A 12,094-nucleotide genomic window follows, 5' to 3' on the forward strand; every position below is an offset into this window, starting at 1 on the left:
AGTAAGTGGTGTGTTGAAGTCTCCTAAAATGAATGCATTGCATTCTATTTCCCCCTTTAATTCTGTTAGTACTTGTTTCACATATGTAGGTGATCCTGTGTTGAGTGCATAGATATTAAAAATAGTTATATCCTCTTGTTGCACTGACTGCTTTATCATTATGTAATGTCCTTCTTTGTCTCTTGTGACTTTCTTTGTTTTAAAGTTTATTTTGTCTTACGCAAGTGCTGCAACTCCTGCTTTTTTCTCCCTATTAGTTGCATGAAATATCTTTTTACATTTCTTTACTTTCAGTCTTTGTATGTCTTTGGGTTTGAAGTGAGTGTCTTGTAGGCAGCATGTAGATGGGTCTTGTTTTTTTATCCATTCAATGATTCTGTGTCTTGTGGTTGGTACGTTCAGACCATATTCATTTAGGGTGATTATCAATAGGTATGTACTTATTTCCATTGCAGGCTTTATATTCATAGTTACCAAAGGTTCAAGGGTAATTCCCTTACTAACTAACAGTCTAATTTAACTCACTTTGTATGCTATTACAAACACAACCTAAAGGTTCTCTTTTTTCCTCCTTTTTCTTCCTCCTCCCTTTTTTATATGTTAGGCATCATATTCTGTACTCTATGTCTATCCCTTGATTGACTTTGGGGTAGTTGATTTGATTTTGCATCTGCTTAGTAATTAATTGTTCTACTTTGCTGTGGTTTTTTTCCCCCTGGTGACATCTATTTAGCCTTAGGAATACTTCCATCTATAGCAGTCCCTCCAAAATGCACTGTAGAGGTGTTTTGTGGGAGGTAAACTCTCTCAGCTTTTGCCTATCTGAAAATTGTTTAATCCCTCCTTCAAATTTAAATGATAACCTTGCCAGGGATAGTGTTCTTGGTTCAAGGTGCTTCTGCTTCATTGCATTAAATATATCATGCCACTCCCTTCTGGCCTGTAAGGTTTCAATTGAGAAATCTGATGATAGTCTGATGGGTTTTTCTTTGTATGTTTTCTCTCTCTAGCTGCTTTTTTTGTTTTTTTTTTTTGTGATTCAGTCTAGTGTTTATTTTATGTTATGGCAGATACACTTGAATTTCAAAAATTTAAAACATAAAAAGTGGTTAAGGACTAACATTTGTATCAACAGTTGATAAATGTCTAAGATTGTTTATTATACAGCAGGGTACAATGGTAGTGCTAATGCCAATAGGGCACCATGGAAGTTAGTCTAAAGATTATCACTAGGCTTTATACAAGCAACAACATATGCTGCTGTTTCAGAATTTTGGAACACAGTCTGCTTCTAATGCTAAGCAGTCCTTTAACATTTTTAATGTTATACAGTGTTATAGTATTTAGTTTGGCAAATGTTTCAAAATAAAGTAGAAATGTATTCATAACATCACAGAAATGCACATCCAGCTTTTGTTTTCAATAAGAACCATAGGTACAGATCAGAACTCTTCCCTATATGAAATAATTTACACACAGATGAATGCTGTAATACCACTATCTAAAATAATCACTAAATAAAATTTTTTTCAGAAATAAGCAAAGAATTTTTTTCATTATCAAATATCAAAAACATAGAGATAACATTTTCCAAACAAATGAAACTCTAAAATTATAGAAATAATTTCAGTGAATTCAGTGAATGTGTAACCTAAATCAATCAAGTATTGTAATACAACCATATTATGAAACCAATGATCAGAAAATACAACTGTATGAAAGAAATTTATAATCCACAAAAAACTTTTTCAGGCCTTAAGGTAAAAGAGATCCACAGTTTACAGTTAAAACCTAGATGACAAAAATGCGTGCTTGTCTTCAATAAGGAGATACTTTATGCAGAAGATGTAACACTTTGCTTGTAGACAGCATGGTATGCATTTCTCAGCAAGACGTAAGGAAAACAAGATTACAAAAGATCCATTGTCAGAAACGGGGATTCTTGCACAATCATATCTAGCAGTAAATAAACAGATTCTGTATTTCTTGTTGTTTTATCTGTCTCCGGCCAATTTTCAGTAGACTGGAGGATGCAAGCGCTAGAAATTCTTTAAGATGGTCTTCAATGCTTCCTTTGTGGATTGTAAACAAAGCTGCAGCGATCTGGTTGATGGCTTTGACCAAGCAATGTATGTTGTTGTAGTGCCCTTCTATAGCAGGGCTATACTGAGACATGACATTACTGGCCAGTGTTGGCAAAGAAACTGCCACAACGACCATGAGGAGGCAGGCAATCTTATATTCTTCTTCTGGACTTATGTTTTCTGATTTCTGTGACGAGAGAGCTACCACCAAGGCAGGATCAATCTCACAAGGTAATCCAGCAGCTGAAGATAATTCATACACATTCATTGCAACCTTCATATCCATTTCCCTTGGAATGTGATCCTTGAAATCTTCAGTTGAACTTACAAGAAAAGGAATGTGGTAGGATAAGACATCTCTAAGCACTTCTTGTGCCAATGATCTGAAGGATAAAATTACACCAATTATTGTCATCCTCTTCAAGACACTGTCAACAGATGATAATCTTTTAAAGAGTGCAGCTATCTGGTCTGGTTTGTCAAAGCTGGTCCTCATTTGTGTGAGCACATCAACATTCTCCACCACAAGTTTAAGTTCAGCAACTTGTGAAGAAATATGCCACATAAGGCTTTCACTTAGGAACTTCATACCATATGGGCCTAGCAGTTCTGATAATGACCTCATTTCTGATATGTCAGAATATTCCTCTGCGTTGAATGTTAATTCATTTTCTGTAGGTAAGTTCACAAATGCTTTCATCACAGGGAAATAAGCTATATGACCATTGCTGACTTGTCTTAACAAAGTTTCCAAGTACCAATTTTTGTATAGACTTGTAATAGTTGGCTCTCCATGACTGTCTAAGTGTTGTGTTTGTTGAAAAAGAACATTATTAAATACTCTTGTAATGTCAATTTGCACATAGTTTTCTATGGACTGGAGTACAGTCATGTAAGCTCTTACACTTGTTAGAAGCTCTGATAGTTTTGCAATTTCCTGTGTGGCTTGGTTATACATAGTCATTCCAACAATTGACTTAGTAAAGCGGATTTCCAGATGAGAAGTTAAATATTCTCTGGGGGTAAAGGTATGTTCCCAAACCACCATGTTTGGTACATAATTTATAGAGAAACACAACTCAGAAAGTGCAGTGTGCAATTTGTCAAGGTTGGTCACTACCAGTCTGTTTTTCTTCATGCTCTCAACTCCTGGTTTTTCCCTTTCAGGTTCCCCTTTCTTACCAGTCTGTTTTTTTGACTTCTTATTCACTGCTTGACTAATGGTTTTGGCACAATGCTTGGGCAGCAACTGATCACTAAGAGTACACTGTTCTATGCAAATATCAGTGATGAGATTTCGAGCTTGTTTAGACATTTCATCCAGGAACATATTACATAAGGAAAGACTGCGATCTCCAATATGATGTTGCTCTTCTGGACACAGTTCATGTGTGCAACTCATAAAATGAGTGCAAAGCAATGGAAATGCAATTGAGTATCTTGACTGAGAGGGTAACTCCAAACATTGTTGAAACATCTTCTCAAAAGCACGACTATAAAAACAAAATATGGAGAGATCTGATGTTTCCACCAACATTTCCACCAAGGAGTCTACCATTTTTGTATGAAAAATTAGCGTATTCATCATCTTTCCAAGTTCTCTGTGATCTGCAAGGCTAAGTGAAGCCTTAGAGACACTAGTATATGCCTGTAATCTAAACCAATCTAATCTCATTCTTCTGAAATCAAATACTTCCCCATCTTCAACTTGTTTTACACTTAGGGAAGTCATAGTATTAGCAAAAGAGGACATGATAATTGATTCATCTTCAGGGCAAACAGAAAGATTCTTTACAAGTTAATTGAGAACAACAGCATCAAAACCAGAAAGGTACTGTACATAATACCTCTGCATTACAGGTCCATATTTTCTTACATGTGCTCTGAGCTCTTCCATGTAAAATATTAATTCAGCAATGTGCTTATCTATAAAGTTATCTACACTCTTCTTTGACATGTTATCTGCATGACGAAGTAGCCAGATAATTTCATCACGGGCAAAGGATAATGCCATAAAAACAAAAAGTGCCTTGGGACCCAGCAAGCCAGGTTGATCAGAAAGGACAGTAGCCAACTCTTTCAGTGCAGACTTAAAAACTTGCGTCTTTCTCTGTGCATTGAACCAGCATGTGACACGGCTGCCTCTTTGCATTCTCTTATGTCATTAATGCGCTTATTATAGCCTCTTATGTTTACAAATAAGTCTTCTGCAGCTTTATGAATATGGAAAACTTCATCTCGAAAGAGTGAAAGGCAAAGAGCTACTTTGAAGAACTAGCTTCCAAAGGTTCAGTGCTGTCGCATCAGTATTTAGGATCCCATGACATAAAATAAAGCCAAATATAATCCACTTTTCCATTGCATCCAAAGAGAGGTATTCACAAGGCATAGTGTCAGACTGTGCAGGACTGAGCATTGTACTGGGTGCACTGATGAGACTCAGTAATTGGGCATTTCTCCACTGGTCAGCTGACAGATTCCTTCGAGGATACACCATCTGAAGAGAAATTAGTTCATCTGAAAGAGACTTGCTATGGGGTACAAATTCTTCCATCATCTTCTTTAAAGGTTTTTCATAATCCACGATCATCTGCCCAAGATGTGGGTATTCTCGGTCACTTGCTCTGTGGGTCATTTCATGCGCATAGTTGTATAATCCAATGATTGCCTTCCTTTCTTCAATTCGAAACGGCAGGATCATTAGTGTTGTATAGGTTATGATCAAATCTAAGTAGTTTTTTGTTAAAGTTTACAGTAATATCAAAGAAGACTTGGCAAACATCAATAGTATTCAGCAATTCACAAACATGGTCCTTAAATTCCATAACATCTACAAATGTGAAGTAGTATAATGCCAAATTTTTCAGAATCTCAGCTTTTTCTTTCTGAAGTTGTGGAAGCTGTTGATTGTTGTTGCGGGTTTCTACAGCAGGGAACTTTCTGTGAACTTCACAGCACATTCCAGGTTTTTGTCAATAAGGTAGGATGGTTTTGCCTTGGGGTCTCCACATGCCTTCTTGATGGTGTAGAGGCGGGTGAGCATGCCGATGCCCCGGTCATTGAGGATGGTGAGCTTCTCCACCAGCTTCTGCTGACTGGGCTGCAGTACCGAGCACGACATGGTGGTTGGTGGTGGTGGTGGTGCCACTGCCGCCGCCGGCTGCCTGGCACCCAGTCATGGGCCCGCGGCTTCCGCAGCAGCCTCTCGCGGGCCTCCTACCCTCCTGCCTGCGACCTCCGCCTCAGGGGAGCGGGCCCATGGTCCTGGTTCCCCAGTCCGCGCGGGTGACAGATGAGCCGTGGCGGACACCTTGGGGTCCCTTCCCCAGCGGCAGCCCGCGGCCCAGCAGCCTCCTGCCTTCCTCCCGCCGCCCTTCCGTCCCCACCCCCAGCGCTCTCCACCCCAGCCCCCATCGAGCCGCCTTCCCAAGCTCCTCCACTAGGTGTGGCAGCGGCGGCGGCGTCTCCGGCAGCTGAGAATGAGGCTGCTTCTCTCTAGCTGCTTTTAAAAGTCTGTCTTTATCCTTGATCTTTGCCATTTTAATTATTATACATCTTTATGTTGTCTTCCTTTGGCACGTGTTGGGAGATCTGTGCACCTCCATGGCTTGAAAGACTATCTGTTTCCCCATATTGGGGAAGTTTTCAGGAATTACCCCCTCAATAACACTTTCTATCCCTTTTTCTCTCTCTTCTTCTTCTGGTACCCCTATAATGCAGATATTCCTTCATTAGGTTTGGTCACACAGTTCTCTCAATATTCTTTCATTCTTAGAGATTCTTTTTTCTCTCTGTTCCTCAGCTTCTTTGTATTACTCTTCTCTAATTTCTGTTCCATTTACTATCTCTTCTACTACATCCCATCTGCTTTTAAATCCCTCCATTGTATGTTTCATTTTCCATATGGAATTTCTTAATGATTGAATCTCTGTCTTAAATTCATTCCTGAGTTCTTGAATATAATTCTGTACCTCCATCAGCATGTTTATGATTTTTATTTTAAACTCTTTCAGGAAGATTGGTGAGTTCAACTTCATTTGGGCCTTTTTCTGGGGTATGTGAGATTTTCTTCTGAACCAGGTTCCTTCGACGTTTCATAATTCTATGTGGTCCCCTCTAGTCCCCAGAAGCTCTAGTCTCTGGAGCTGCTCAGGTAGGGGGTCGTAGGGGAGTGGCACTGGTGCCTGGAGGGAGCTTAGAGCTGTATTCTGCTTTTTGGCTGCAGTGCCTGTCTCCAGTATCAGTGCCATTGGGCCAAGTACACAGGTGTAAGCCTCTGTGCTTGGCATCTCTGACTGCTGTAGGTGGGCCCTCCCTCTGGCTGGCCTGACGGCAGCGCAGTAACTGCTAGTTTGCGAGCAGGTGCCAGCAGGCCAGGAGAAAGGCACAGCGCAGCAGGCTGGGTATCACAGTGGGGGGCCTTGGAGCTGAGCAGGCAGCAGGGGGATGGAGCACCTGAACTTCCTGAAAGGTCCCAACCTGCCGGGCAGAGTGCGCCCAGACAACCTTGTCCATCTATCCCTTCTCCTGCATAGCAAGCTCCATGCAAACCCCACCCCTTCAGCAGCCCTCTCGCTGCTAGGAAGTCTGTCAAACTGCCTGCCTTTCCTTTGTCCCTGAGCGATCAGATGTGGATCCTTGTCCTCCACAAATGGCCAGCATCCCAGTCTCTCAAGCACTTCACTTGTCCCAGCTCCCCAACCCCAGCAACCTCCAGAGCACCACACAATGTAAGGTTGTGCTCCAAAACAGACCTCCAGGGCTGGTTATTCAGCAGTCTTAGGCTTCCACCCCCTCCCCGCTCCATTTCTCTTCCTCCTGCAGGTGAGCTGAGCTGGGGGAAGGGCTTGGGTCCTGCCGGATCTAGGTTTCATACATTACCCTGTTTCGTGAGGTCTGCTGTGTTTTTGAGGTCTGTATGCAGTCTGGTACAGCCTTCTTTCCTGTTGCTATTTTAGGTCTAGTTATATTAACTATTTTCACACTGTGTGTGGTTTTGGGAGGAATTCTCTGTCTCTCCCCTCATTCCACCATCTTGAATCTCCAAAGCATATCCTTTTTTAAAAGGTTTTTTAAAATTCTGCTTTATTTTGAGATCATTGTAGATCCATATGTAGTTACAAAAAATAATGCAGAAAGAACCTATGTGCCCTTTACCCAGTAAAGGAAATAATTAAAAACCTTTATTAATAAATAAAACTAAACAGGCAAATACCACAGTACTCAGCAACTGTACTTCTGGATGTTTATCCTAGAGAAATGATAACTTATTGCACCACTATAGTAAAATATTAATATTTATACAGTTAAGATGTAAAACATTTCCATCATCACAAGGCTTTCTTATATTGCCCTTGCATCCTTGCTCACTTCTAGCTTTACCCTCCTCAGCCTCTGGCAACCTCTAATCTCTTTTCAATTTCTATAATTTTGTTATTTCAAGAATGTTATATAAATGGAATCATATGATATGTAGCCTTTTGGGATTTTTTTTTTCCCCTCAGCATAATTCCCTAGAGATTCATCCTAGTTGTTACTTATATCAATAGTTAATTCCTTTTTATTGTTGGATAGTATTCCACAGCATGAATATAACAGATTGTGTAAGCTGTGATGGATACCTGGGTTGTTTCCAGGTTTGGGCTGTATATATGAAGCTCCTGTGAATATTTGTGTACAGTTTTGTGTGAATGTAAGTTATCGTTTCTCTAGGATAAACATCCAGAAGTGCAGTTGCTGAGTACTGTGGTATTTGCCTGCTTGCTTGCTTTATTTATATATGTATGTATTTATTTATTATATCATTAATATAAAATCGCATGGGTAACATTGTGGTTACTAGATTCCCCCATTATCAAGTCCCCAGCACATACCCAATTACAGTCACTGTCCATCAGTGTAGTAAGATGCTATTGAGTCTTTACTTGTCTTCTCTGTGTTTAGTTTTTTAAGAACATTTTCCAGATGACTATACATTTTATACTTCCACCAGCAATGCATGAATTTCTCCACATCCTTATCAGCATTTGGGGTTATCACAATTATTTAATTTAGCTGTTCTGATAGTCTGGTAATATCTCATTGTGATTTTAATTTGAATTTCCCCAGTGGCCAATAATGAACATTTTTATGTGCATATTTGCTATCTGTATATCCTTTTTTTGAAAGGTCTCTTCATTTCTTTTGCCCATTATATACTGAATTGATTGCTTATTCTATTGAGCTTTTAGCTTTCTAAGTTCTCTAGATATTTGTAACTCTGGGGGGGAATCCCAGGGCAAAATACCTTTGAAACCGAAATCAGTCAAAGGGAGAAATAAAGTGGGAGAAATCCTTTATTGCTGTCAAAGAGTTGTTTGCTCTCCTCTGTCTCTTGCAACCTGGCTGCAGAAGAAGGAATTCCACCCAACCTCTTGGGTGCAGATATGCCCTTGCTTGCCCTTGTATTTACCTATTGATATGGAGATGCACTAAGGCCAGGTGAGAGATTCTGGAAATATTGAAATTTTACCCACAACATTCTAGATACTAGCCCTTTCCTGGACATGGGGTTTAGGACATTGGGTTTGCAGATGCTTTTTCTGCCAAGTCTCTAGCTTGTCTTTTATTCTTCACATGGGTACTTTCTCAGAGCAAAAAAAATTTTATTTTATTTTATTTTATTTTTTATGAGGTCCCGTTTACCAATTATTCCTCTTCTGGGTTGTGCTTTTGGAGTAAAGTCTGAGGGAACTCTTGACCTAGCTCCAGATCTCAGAGGTTTTTTTAATGATATTTTTCTAAAAATTTCACATGTAAGTGATCCATTTTGTGTTAATTTTTGTGTAATATGTGAGGCTTAAGTTGAGGTTCATACATTTGTCTATCATGTCTACCTGTTCCTGCACCATTTATTGAAAAGTGTATCTTTCCTCCATTAAGTTGCTTTAATACCTTTGTCAGTAATCAATTGAGCATATTTGTGCAGGTCTGTTTTGGGTTCTCTGTTCCATTCCATTGGCAGATGTATATATCCCTCCTCCAATATCACAGTGTTTATTATTGTAGCCATATAATAAATCTTAAAATTGGATTGTTTCTTCCTACTTTTTTCTTTTTCAAAATTATTTTAGCTCATCTAATTATTTTGCCTTTTTATATAAATTTTAGAATAATCTTTTCTGTATCTACAAAAAATATTGCTGGGATTTTGAGATGAAGTATGTTTAACCTGTGTATCATTGTGGGGAGAATGGCATCTTTGCCAAGGTGAGTCTACCAATCCATGAACACATTAAGTTCTCCATTGTTTAGGTCTTTGAATACTTCAGCATTGTTGTGTAGTTTTCACATATAGGTACTATACATGTATTGTTAGATTCACAGCTAAGTTTTTGTTTTTGAGAGATTATAAATGACATTGGTATTTTTAGTTTTGGTGCCTGTATATTCGTTGCTTGTACATAGACATAAAATAAGTTTTTGTAATTTTATTTTGTATCTTGTGACCTTGTTGAATTCACTGATTAGATACACCTTATACATCATTAGACTTTTTGCCTGATACCCAAAGACATTTTTCTTTTTGGAAATCCATTAGTTTTACTAATATAAGTCGGTATTGGTTTTTCTGGGTTGATTTTCTAGGTACTCAGTTTATTCTTTCATTATTTCATTTCATATCTTGCAACTTCTTTGTTTTGAATTAATATATCTTAATATGTGCTGTATTTCATTGCTTTGGTTTCTACTCTGAGGACTTTGGTTTCTTCTTTGAGGACGTGCTTGGGATCTTTGCTCCTCTTTATTGTCACCTTCATTTGTTTTTCATTGAAAATTTATTTCTTTGCACATTCTGTACCTCTTGGAATTTTGCTCTTGTGTGTTGGGTCTTATGATTGTTCTTTGGTAGGTTCCCTTCCTGAAATGATTTTCATTTTTTTCATTTTAGTATCATTAATGTACAATTACATGAGCAACGTTATGGCTACTCGACTCCCCCCATTCTCAGGTCCCCACCACATACCCCATTACAGTCACTGTCCATCAGCATAGTAGGATGCTATAGAATCACTACTTGTCTTCTCTCTGTTGTACTGCCTTCCCCTTGCCACCCCCCTACATTGTGTGTGCTAATTGTAATTCCCCTTTTCCCCCTCATCCCTCCCTTCCCTGCCATCCTCCCCAGTGCCTTTCTCTTTGGTAACTGTTAGTCCATTCTTGGGTTCTGGAGTCTGCTGCTGTTTTATTCCTTCAGTTTTTTCATTGTTCTTATACTCCACAGATGAGTGAAATCATTTGATACTTGTCTTTCTTTGCCTGTCTTAATTTCACTGAGCATAATACCCTCTAGCTCCATCCATGTTGTTGCAAATGGGAGGATTTGTTTTCTTCTTACGGCTGAATAATATTCCACTGTGTATATGTACCACATGTTCTTATCTTTATTATTCATTCAGCTACTGATGGACACTTAGGTTGCTTCCATTTCTTGACTATTGTAAATAGCACTGTGATAAATGTAGGGCTGCTTATGTCTTTTTCAAACCGGGCTTCTGCATTCTTAGGGCAAGTTCCTAGGTGTGGAATTCCTGGGTCAAATAGTATTTCTATTTTGAGTTTTTGAGGAACCTCCATACTGCTTTCAACAATGGTTGAACTAATTTACATTCCCACCAGCAGTATAGGAGGGTTCCTCTTTCTCCACATCCTCACCAACATTTGTTGTTGTTTGTCTGTTGGATGTTGGCCATCCTAACTGGTGAGAGGTGATATCTCATTGTGGTTTTAATTTGCATTTATCTGATGACTAGCCATGTGGAGCGTCTTTTCATGTGCCTGTTGGCCATCTGAATTTCTTCTTTGGAGAAGTGTCTGTTCTGCTCTGCCCATTTTTTAATTGGATTATTTGCTTCCTATTTGAGGTGCATGACCTCTTTGTATATTTTGGATGTCAACCCTTTATTGGATCTGTCATTTATGAATATATTCTGCCATACTGTAGAATGCCTTTGTGTTCTGCTGGTGGTGTCCTTTGCTGTACAGAAGCTTTTTAGATTGATATAGTCCCACTTGTTCATTTTTGCTTTTCTTTGCCTTGTACAGGGAGATAATTCATGAAGAAGTTGCTCATATTTATGTCCAAGAAATTTTTGCCTATGATTTTTTCTAAGAGTTTTATGATTTGATGACTTACATTCAGGTCTTTGATCCGTTTCAAGTTTACTTTTGTGTATGGGGTTAGACAGTGATCTAGTTTCATTTTCTTACATGTAGCTGTCCAGTTTTGCCAACACCAGCTGTTGAAGAGGCTGTCATTTCCCCATTGTATATCCATGGCTCCTTTATCGTTTATTAATTGATCATATATGTTTGGTTTGATATTGGACTTTCTTTTCTGTTCCACTGCTCTATGGGTCTCTTCTTGTGCCAGTACCACATTGTCTTGATTACTGTGGCTTTGTAGTAGAGCTTGAAGTTGGGAGGCAAGATCCACCCCCAACTTCATTCTTCCTTCTCAGGTTTGCTTTGGCTGTTCAGCGTCTTTTGTGGTTCCATAGAATTTTAGAACTATTTGTTCCAGTTCTCTGAAGAATGCTGTTGGTATTTTGATAGGGATTGCATTGAATTTGTAGATTGCTTTCGGCAGGATGGCCATTTTGGCAATATTAATTCTTCTTACCCAAGAGCATGGGATGAATTTCCATTTATTAGTATCATCTTTAATTTCTCGTAGGAGTGTCTTGTAGGTTTCTGGGTATAGGTCTTTCACTTCCTTGGTTAGGTTTATTCCTAAGTATTTTATTCTTTTGGATGCAATTGTGAATGTAATTGTTTTCCTGATTTCCCTTTTTGCTAGTTCATTGTTACTGTATAGGAATGCAACAGATTTCCGTGTATTAATTGTGTATCACGCAACTTTGCTGAATTCAGATATTAGATCTAGTAGTTTTGGAGTGGCTTCTTTAGGATTTTTTATATACAATGTCATGTCATCTGCAAGTAGTGACAGTTTGACTTCTTCTTTACCA

The 12,094-nt window shown here is 38.8% G+C and overlaps 1 protein-coding gene and 1 pseudogene across 1 annotated transcript in view; one reads left to right on the forward strand and one right to left on the reverse strand.

Moving 5' to 3' along the window:
- The window catches only part of KPNA3 (karyopherin subunit alpha 3), a 117,519-nt gene that overhangs the window by 44,753 nt on the left and 60,672 nt on the right, over positions 1-12,094 (forward strand). The gene's annotated exons all lie outside the window — the stretch shown is intronic.
- On the reverse strand, positions 76-5,523 carry LOC108409332 (nck-associated protein 1 pseudogene; annotated as a pseudogene).

This window comes from Manis javanica, chromosome 9 (genome assembly GCF_040802235.1).
Source record: "Manis javanica isolate MJ-LG chromosome 9, MJ_LKY, whole genome shotgun sequence".
Classification (NCBI taxonomy): domain Eukaryota; kingdom Metazoa; phylum Chordata; class Mammalia; order Pholidota; family Manidae; genus Manis; species Manis javanica.